The following is a 10,856-nucleotide window of genomic DNA, read 5'->3' on the forward strand; positions in this document are numbered from 1 at the left end:
ACATAAAGATCTTTCTCACATTGGTCAAAGATGGAAAAAAATTCTAATCGAGAAAAAAAACAAATGTGCTTGAGTTACCACATAAGCTCGTCTTTTCCCACATTATCAATTACAAATCATAACAAGACCGAGAAAGCAAGAAACAAACCACCCGATGCTTTAGAACTACCTAGTATTGTCGGGTTAAGACTATACACCAAAGGTCTTTGCTTCCTCTCAAATAGGGAATGAGAAATAAATTGAAAGATTGGAGACACTACATGGAAACAAATTGGGAGGTCATCTTTTCTTTCACACCTCTTTGTGGCTCAATCATAATATGGAGCAACCCTTCTATGACTTTCTTTTTTTTCTTCTTTTTTGCTTGGGTGGTCGGAGCACCACCTTGATGGCGATCAAAAACGGCCTTCACATTCTCACAGAGCTTTTGAGTCAAGACTCAATGTAAAGCGGGAGAGCTCCAATGAGTTTTTCAGTTCTTCTCCCTGAGCTGTAGTTATAGGTACCGCACTAGGGTGGTCATCAAAGAACTTCTTATCATCCCGAAGATCAAGCTTTGTTCCAACTAGAATTATTGGAACACCAGGTGCGTAATGCCTCAGTTCAGGAATCCACTTTTTAGCAACATTTTCATAACTAGCCTTGCTAATGAGAGAAAACGCCAGCAAGAAAACATCGGCTCCACGATAACTCAGAGGTCTTAATCTATTGTAATCCTCCTGGCCAGCAGTATCCCACAGGCCCAAATTAACTGTGCTTCCATCAACAACCACATTCGCGCTGATGTTTGAATCTCTTTCGTCTTCAATGGGTTTTCAATGGGTTTGAAGTATATAACTTTGGCTCGATGTTTGAATCTCTTTCGTCTTCAATGGGTTTTCTTTTCCCGGTTCAATTGATGAGGAGAGAGAGAGAGGAGACGGAGAAAGAAAACATATTTCAATTGCTATTTCTTATTAAATTGTAAAATGACCAGTCTACCCTGCTCTATTCTTTTGTTAACGATAAACCAAAATGATCCGTCCATTGATTTTGTAAGATCCGGATGGTTAAGATGATATGTCAAGATAAGTCGTTGTCAAATGGAGTCAAAGGTAGCCATATATATATATATATATATATATATATATATATATATATATATATATACTTATGCTATATGTGAGTGTTCGTATTGTCTTATTTTAAAATTTGATCAAGTATAAAAGACATCCCATCAGATCCATCTTTTCAAAATAATTTATATATATATAATTCAATATAAATTCGATTGTGGACAATATATATATACATACTTAGCATAATATTAATATATATATAATATATATATATATATTAATATATATAATTAATATATATTATATATATAAGGAGTAGGAGTCGTTGTGCATGCAAATCACGTGACTGATGGGATGTCTTTTACACTTGATCAAATTTTAAAATAAGCTAAAGTTTGGCTTGTTTATTAAGTGAAGAGCCCAAACGCCCAACATGATAGCCCAACTGGTCCATGAGGGAGTTGGTTGTGTTCAAGTCTTGTGAAGTTGGAATTATGCAGGATTTATTCCTGACGGGCTTGGGTGGTGGCCTTTAGGCTAGGATTGGTTCCAACTTCCAACCACCCACAAACACATCCCTCATCAGTACGCCAAGTCACCGCTTTGACAAAGAAACAAAAAACAACCAACAACAACCAGCCCAAACGGTTATGATATTCCAAACGGAGTTGCAAACATTAGCAAATAACTATTGTAGTTTAGGGGTGTTTATGGGTCGGTTTCGGTTCGGTTCTTATAGATTTCGAGTTCGATTATATTTTTAACCATTCCGACGTTATTTCGGGTTTTTTCCTATATTTAGAAACCATACCTATTAATTAAGTCGGTTCCGGTTTCTTCTCGGGTTATATATTAGTATTGTTAAAATTACTTTTTAAATTATTTAACCGGTATACAAATTGGTTTTTAATTACACTTATCACTAATATTTTTGTCATCTCATAAAAAGTAATGGTCCTAATAAATTCAATAATCTTTAGAAGTTATCTAAAAACTTTAAATACATCTCATGGACAGTAAATATGTACACATATATTATACTATACGTACATGCCTCCTATATACCACACTATATTTTAATATGTAAAATAATAAGTATATGTACTACGATTGTTAGCATTGCACGTAGTCATTATCCTATACTAGCTAATATGCACGCATTCTGGGCGTCAAAATCTCAAAGTCTTGGGATGTGTTTGTTTAATGTTAACATGCAACTTATCTAAGATCCTTGTAATTGCCTAGTAACTGTACCATCTTCTTAGCACTTAGTATGGGAGAAAATTTTGAAACAACATAATTTATTTATCAGTTAAAACAAAATCATTTATTTTGTCTACATATTCACCGTCTTTTTTTTATCGCTATAATTTTAAGTGATAATATGGATAAATGAACAATAAACTACTACAATATTCATATGCAAATGGATATATAATATAATAAAAAAATTCATAGTATTCCAGTTTAATACACATTAGACTATATGCATGCGGGTCAAATAATCCCATCAACAGTGATCTTCTCTCTTCTATAGTCATCAACAAACTCCTCGGGTTCACATCCCTAACACTTCAAGAGTACATAATATTTTCGCAGTACACAAATTGTAGTATACTATGTGCATGTAGTGCACACAAATAAGAGTGAGACTCTGTGCATTTGTTCAACGTATAGTAACTGAAGAATCCAAAGTCTAAGCAAGGCAGAAGTGGTGGTGTTGAGTTTTATGTTGCAACTCCATAACGTTTGGAAACCTGCAGTTCATATAAAAGTTGGATTTAGATAGTGACCTCCAACCTATCAACACATTAACACAAAGATTCTACTTGTGATGGACTCACCCTTTTATTTGTCCAAATAACTTTGATAAAAGCTCTTGACTCACTCTGTTAATGAAATTTCTTTTAAGGATCTTTAGTTCCGCAATCTGCATAACTTAAAAAAAACTTAAAAAAAAAATTTCAAATAAATGTTGGATTTAATAAAACAAAAAAAATATCAGGATTTGCAGTCATGATTCATCTACATCCAATTTACTATTAAGAGGGGAAAAAAAAAAATTAGTTAAATTCATGCATCATTCAATTGGAATAGGAGAAAAAACAATTAGTTACATATAAAATGATACATAATTACCCCTATCGGAATGATGCTTTCTAGTTTCTACTTTCTACTCAGTACCACCATAAATTATCAATCTTCAAAAGGTTTCCATTTCAATTCCTACAATCCTATTCCTAGCCAAGTGTTGGGCAACACCATTGTAATTGTTTACGAAAAATGGTTTACATAAATGCTGTGGAGAATATGACGTTGTGGAAGCCATTTGCCGTCCTTTATGTATGACCACCAATACTGTAGAACTTTAAAATTGCATCAATAAAAACATTCCCAACCAAAAGAAGTAGAGGAAGGAGAGGAATGAAACACCACCAATTTGACAAATTTTAGAAAATCAAGTTGAAACCTCACAAAATGTTTAGTGCCTAATCCTAAATAATACAGTAACAATATTAGACCAACATAAAAACATCAAAAAGGGTAATTCTACCATAGTAATTAATCCAAGGAAACAGTGCATCCTCACCACAAATTAAGCTGGTACAAATTAAATGGCTAAAGGAAACATCAAGGTGATGGAAAAGGCCAAGCCCAACTAAAAATCATCATCATCCTCCGCGGCAATGTGCTTTGCAAGTTCCTGTTCCTGTTGTTGTCTCTCTCTCTCTCCTCTTCTTAGCACTTTCCTTCTCCTTTTTTTGGTTGTTCGACGGGAACCTCAGGGCACGCACGGCCTCATTGTGCATGTTGAGGCAGAAGGAAATCCTCGAGTTGAATGCAAACTGAGGCTCATTTGTAGAGTATACATCTCCAGTTTCCTTTGATACCATCCACCCATTTGCATGATCTATTGTAGCATCAATTGCACCGTCTCGAATTGCCTTAGCCACAATGCTCTCAAAGATCGGCAATAGGATTCTCATAATTCAACATCAATTTTTCAGCAACATCTTTTAGTGAGATACCCGAATAAGAGATGCTGATGTTACGTAACCCTGTCTTTATGACATTATATCGCAGCCTAACAATCAAGTTGTGGGTTCGATTTGAATTGAAAGTGCTTGCAAACTTGTCTGCAATATTTCTGAACAGCTCCAAGTCTCCCACACGAATAGCCTGAAAAATACATTCCACATTGGTTAGCTCCACAAGAATCACACTTATAAAGGTAAGGCATATAACTAATGACTCCTCAGCATACACACCAAACTTTTACAAACAATTGAAGGGTTCAGATCTAGGGTATAATATGTCAATATCCTAACTAAGACAGTACATGTCATCCATTTGCCAATATGGATATGTTCTTTTAAATTTTAGAAAAGTTGGAAAAATGAAAAGGCAAACACATCCCATCGACCAGAAGGAATCAATGCATGCTAGGACTTGAAGTTACTCTTTTGGAAGGGGGGAGTCCCCAGACCTCTCCAAACTCCAATATCACAAGGCAGAAAGTTTTTTAGAATACACAAAAAATTATTAAAATTAAGCAGGTTTGTGTTTAAGAGGAAAGAATATCTTAAATGACTCCCGACTTACATTTGTAAGCTCAAAGTATGGCCTCAAAGCCTTCTTCATTCCTTTCTGCATGAACACAATCCTCTCAGGAATTTCCCCTAGCAGTAGCCGAACTATCACAGCCCATTTGTTGCACTGGACTCGGAAGCCAAACACTAGGTGAAAACATGATTTTTTTTACTCCTGGCTCGGATAGGAATTGACTTGTACTAATAGTCAAGAATATATTTGATGGGATTTTTATTAAATTGATGGTCCATAACCGTCAAACAAAAAATTGATGGTCCACGCTCGTAAAGAAAATTTCCCCGAAATCCCAGTTGAAGCGCAAATACCTTCCCCCCAAAATTTTCGCTCTCATCCAATTTTCTCTCTTTCGGTTTCTATTTCGTTAAAATTGAAAACCAAAAGCTCGCCGTCATATACAATCTCCTTCCATACCTCGCAAGCAGCAGCTACTTCAGGACTCCATTTGCAAGCCTCGCAGATAAGTTTTCCGCCAAAGGTAACAGTTTCATCTCTACAGCAACTTCCGCCAAAGCTAACAAATTCAGCAAGCTTCAATTTCACCGGTTTGTTTCTTTTATTTAGAAAATATTTTACTTTTTCTTTAATTAGTATATTGGGATGATGCATCTTTCTCATGAAGTCAGTTTTCAAGTTTGTGTTCTACCCTTTGACAGTCATAATCCGCCCATTCTCTAAAACTCACAGGACTCTTCTAATTTATATTTAACAATGGTAAAATATATAACTATAATATGAAATTCATATTCTGAACTGTTAGGTGTGACACAGTAAAGTTTTATTTTTGGATTCAAAGAATAGAAAACCATATATTTTTCCATGTACTGTAACACCAACGATATGATTGTGAAATAACAATCTAAATACAGTACGAAATTGATGAACTTATAATGAGTCGAAAACCGGGGTAGATGTGTTTGGGGATGTATATAAAGAGTTTGAGTCTAAGGAGAAGTTAGCTGGGATTGGGAGTAGGAGATCAAATGTAGGTAATGTGGAGTCATGGAATACTGAATGAGACGAAAGGAGATGTGTTTGGGGATATTGATAAGGAGAGTGGAGGTGGTGGGGGGGAGGAGGGAGAGTGCACAAGAGATGAAGGGTTGGAGTATTGGGGATGATGATAAAGTAAATGATATTTTTAATATTGGTGGAGAGGAAGGTGGGATTGATGGGATTGAGGATTTGTCTAGTGAAGTCGAGGACAATAGGAATGCGAAAGAATGAGGTCCAAAGAGGAACTTCGAGATGGAGAAAAACAACTTTTACTTCAGTTGAAAAGTATATTTGCACGCAAAATCCTTGTTTTGTTTAGGGAACAATTGATTTTAATGAAGATGTAGGAAGAGATTTAAGACCATAGTTTACATTTGTGTACACCCTTTTATCATGGAAACTGGTATTAGTAAGGGACCTTTTTGAGGAGATGTATGATATAGGGTTCTTTTATGTTTTACGTTTTCTATTTATGATTTGGTTATGTATATGATATAGGTATTGGCTGGAATGGCATTAACTTAATTAGTTAATTGCCGGCGCAGTAGGATATTGAAAAACAATGTCACCGGTAGTTGGCGATGATTGCGCCAACACTGCTGTCAAAATAATGCAAAAATACACAGAAATAAATAAAACTAGGCATTATGAAGTTGAACCTAATACGTGCATGCACAATATCAAGAAACAAAGTAACACAAGTTAAGAAAGAAACATAATGAATATACAAGAAACTTACTAGTGCCATTGCTATTGGTGGACGAATTATGAGGAATACCAAACATCATTGTGGCTTGTTAATTCAATAAGTGAGAGATTGATGGAGAAGATACGTTCTACTACTCTAGTTATCTAGTTATCTAGGAATCATAACCCTTGTTTTTTCCCATTCTTGTAATGGGTTGCGTCAAAATTCTAACTTTTTAAATTGATCGTTTTGCATATACACTACTACAGCTAGTTTTGATCGAATTTTAGTTAGTTTGCATCTCCTAAAGGTTTGTGTTTTTTTTTCTTTGTTTAAAAAGACTTATTTGTTTTAAGAAATGAAACACATATCATTATCGTTGTTATTGATATACTATTGTTAATGCGAATTAATATTGTATAACGTTGTGACTTTTTATTGCTTTATCAAAAAATTTGAGTATATTATTATTGTTAAAATTGTGAGTTTTCACCATTCGTTTTACTGAGTAATGAAAGTTTTCATCCTTTAATTGGATGCACTTCTTGGTGAAGATGTTGGTTTGTCGTGTTGAGGGTGTTGTCTATCAATTCTAACAATTTTTTTTTATAAACTATGTTTTGTTCAACATGGTGAGGGTGTTGGTTTGTCGAAAATGTTATTAGTGTGGTGATTGTCTAATATAGGGGGGCAGAACTACTGAATTTAGAGTGAAAGTGAGGGGGTGCCATAAACATAGTAAAAAAAATTAGTAGCATATCGACTCATGAAATTTTTGATTATATGGCTTTCACTACCACAATTTTAATTTAATTAGTATGTTCTTGGTGATGTAATATTACTCATTTGTGCGTGTGTGCTGCAAGTTGTATTAGTTAGTTAGTATGACACTTTATTTGATATGCAAGTGGCATTTGTATTGATTTATTTTTTGTTGTAAAAGATGTCTACGAAAGTGCCAAGCAAGGCATGGATGAAGGCACCGACGTTATCTACGGAATACATTGAAGGTGTTCGTTCATTCATTAAATTTACCCAAAATAGTTTGGGGAAAAAAATTGACTGGTACTGCTGTCCTTGTGTTGACTGCGGTAACCAAGAGAAGAGATTAGCTGAAGATATTTTTTACCATTTGATTCGTAAGGGTATAACAAGCTCTTACACATCATGGGTTCAACATGGAGAGCGTTCTTCCAGAAAAAATGTCAATGCTAGTACCTCAACTTATGTCGGTAATGAAGAGATGCTTCCAAGAATGGTGGAGATGGTGAACGATACATTTGGGCATAGTCAACCTAATGACTTGGATGCATGTCTGGATGAGGTGGATGAGAATCAAGATGAAGATGATTCTCCGATGGTGATATTTAAGCTAGATGATATTCAAATCAATATACATGAGGATGTTCGGTACAAGAAATTGATGGAAGATGCATTACAACCCTTGTATCCTTCATGTGAAGGTGAACATTCAAAGTTGTCAGCAACAATTGAGCTATTGGGGATGAAGTCTAGACATCGGTGGTCCAATAATAGTTTCACACAGTTACTGGGATTCTTAAAGAGGATTCTCGCGGATAAGAGTACATTGGCTTTAAAACGGATAGTGCTAAAAAGTATGATAAAGGCATTAAGTTATGAAGTGTGAGGTTATCCATGCATGTCCAAATGATTGTATTTTATCTTGGGGAAGGAAAATGAAAATAGAGTTAGTTGTCCCACATGTGGTGCGAAAGCAGATGGAAGCCAGCTGATGAATCCAAGCCAAGGGCTAAACCTTTGCCAATGAAGAAGCTAAGATATTTTCCTTTAACAGAAAGGTTGCAGAAGATGTATAGTGTGCCGTGGCTTGCTGAAAATATGACATGGCATGCAAAATCAGTTCCAAACCAAAGTCATATCGGCACCCAAAGTGGATTCTTCTTGTTGGAAGTCCGTTAATTATCGGTGGAGCGATTTCTTTTGAGCCACGAATGTTCGATTAGGACTTGCAAATGGATGGATTTAATCCATTTGGTAACAACAATAGCATTCATAGTTGTTGGCCTATAATGATCGTCCCATACAATCTTCCTCCATCCTTGTGCATGCGCAAAGAGTTTGTAATGTTAACACTATTGATTCCAAGTAATCCAGGAGATGAAATTGATGTTTATTTGCAGCCGCTTATTGAAGAACTCAGAAACTTGTGGTCCAAGGGGGCTGAAACTTATGATTCTTGCAGTAAGAAGACTTTCAACATGAGAGCAATTTTATTGTGGACTATTCACGATCTTCCAGCATATGGTCATGTTTCAGGACGTAGAACAGCAGGAAGGTGCGCTTGCCCAGTTTGTAGTGAAGGGATAGAGTCGAAATGGTTAACAAATGGGAAGAAATTTTCTTACATGGGGTGTAGGAAATTTCTGAAAAACAAAACCATCCTCCTTCGAACCAAAATCCCAATTTAATAGGAAGGAAGAACATGGAGAGCATCCTCGTCGTTTGGTTGGTTCAGTAGTGAAGCAGAAAATGAGCAAAATTCTTTATGTATACGGTAAGGTGAATGGTAAAAAGAGGAAGAGGGGTTCAAACGAGATTAAGTTGACTGGTTGGTTGAAGGATTCCATCTTCTTTAAACTGGATTACTGGGAGGTATTTATTACCCTTTCTTTTTAATGTTCTATGTAATAGAGCACTGTAATTTATTGTTGACCACATCCATAAACTTCTTCTTGTTGCCACCATATCCTTGAACTTCTTCCTGTTTTTAGGCTTTTTCTTGTTGCCGGTACCATCCTTAGACTTCTTCCTGCCACTAAAAAAAGAAAATATCACCTTCCCTTTGGATTTTCTGGTAGTACCTCTATATCCATTTCCTTAGTGTTGGCCTCACCCATTGGCAGTTGATCAGACTTGTAGGTCTTTAGGGTAGCAATGCCAAGTCTCTGTCTTTAGGCCTCACCCTTTTTGTTTCTGTATTATGCTCTTTTGATATTAAAGTAAATGGTTACAGCAAGACTAGTTGACCAGTCTTTTATCTCAAGCATGTCCTGCTACTAGTTACTAGTATTGTAATTATATTTTGCATATACTAATACTCTTCTCACATTTACTACAGTATCTTCCTATTCCACATAATGTAGATGTGATGCACGTTGAAAAAAATGTTGCAGAAAATCTCTTCTCTTTAATCATGAACACTAGTGAGTCGAAGGATGGTATGGCAGCACGTAAAGATCTGAAGGCTATGAAGATCAAAAAGAAGTTGTGGCCTGTGAAAATTAATGGGAGGTTATCGTATGCTGAGGCAGGTGCTTTGCGAGCTGCTTGCAAAAGACTTTCTTTTGCATCTGTGTACTCTAACTGAATGGTGCTAATCTTCCCCGGATAAAACAGGTACTGGCAGAACTACAAAAGGAAAATTGGGTGGGGGGTATTAACACACTCCACATAAAAGAAACCAGTTATCGCAAGTCATATAAATGCTATAACACTACCAATTCAACAATAACGTTAATGAAAATAAGAACCATTACAAAAAATATCAATTCCAATAAGAGATCACAAATACAATGATTGATTGATTAAAACCCACTAAATAGAAGCCCCATTTTTCCTTTACCACTAAACAATTTGAAAAAGATGAGGGAAATATCACTTTCCTTGCTTTCTCATTCTTCAGTAGCAACAGTCCCTTCTCACTCACATAGATATCGTCTAGAAACTTCCTTATATCCTAGTTCTTGACATGACATGTATGTTTCATAGAAACGCATAAATCCTATGCCTGGAAGAAAAATAGAAACCGTAAACTTGTAAATACATCGCTGGCATTTTCTCGCGTTCTCGATTTTCCACTCCAATCAATAATTACACAAAAATCTGCCTAATCTCATATATGTTTTGAGCGTAATAATTTAGTTAGGTTTAAAAAACACAAAATTCAATGTTCTTCACCATACAAACTGTCACACCCCGAATTTCGACAGAATTGAAAAAACATTATTTGTTCCCGACTCTTCGATCTCCGAGGTGTGACGCACTCTCAACTCCCAAAAACCCATAAACAGTTTAAATATGCGGATAATAAAAACCAATAAAAATTTTAACTTAAACAAAAGTCTTCTTCATGACAAAGATTCAAAAATAAAATTAGGTTACAACTCTCATTTCAATAACTCTTTAATAAAATTTACAAATGAAATACAAAAACATTTTCTAGACTGAAATTCTATATCACCCCAAGGGAAAACAAAACAAATCCTGAGATGCAACGCTAACGCAAACCACAAGCAAAGAACCACTCTTCTTCAACACTAAACCATCAAAACTTATCAACTATGTTCATTGAATGAACATACCCGATAAACAAACATGCAAATCGGTTGAAGATTATAAAAATGCTGGTGTGAGTAGCTCTAAAACAACATATACTTATACAAATATATACATAATCCATAATGCAGTTAGTTCCTCCACCGAGGCGCCTTAACTTTCAACGACTAATATAACATACTTAAGTA

General features: G+C 35.5%; 2 pseudogenes; both read right to left on the reverse strand.

Moving 5' to 3' along the window:
* Positions 1-221: 221 nt before the first annotated feature.
* LOC147498480 (rac-like GTP-binding protein 6 pseudogene) lies at positions 222-1,027 on the reverse strand (annotated as a pseudogene).
* Positions 1,028-3,486: 2,459 nt separating this feature from the next.
* LOC147498481 (putative 26S proteasome non-ATPase regulatory subunit 3) lies at positions 3,487-9,866 on the reverse strand (annotated as a pseudogene).
* Positions 9,867-10,856: the final 990 nt, after the last annotated feature.

Source organism: Coptis chinensis, chromosome 5, assembly GCF_015680905.1.
Source record: "Coptis chinensis isolate HL-2020 chromosome 5, ASM1568090v1, whole genome shotgun sequence".
In the NCBI taxonomy this organism is placed as follows: Eukaryota; Viridiplantae; Streptophyta; class Magnoliopsida; order Ranunculales; family Ranunculaceae; genus Coptis; species Coptis chinensis.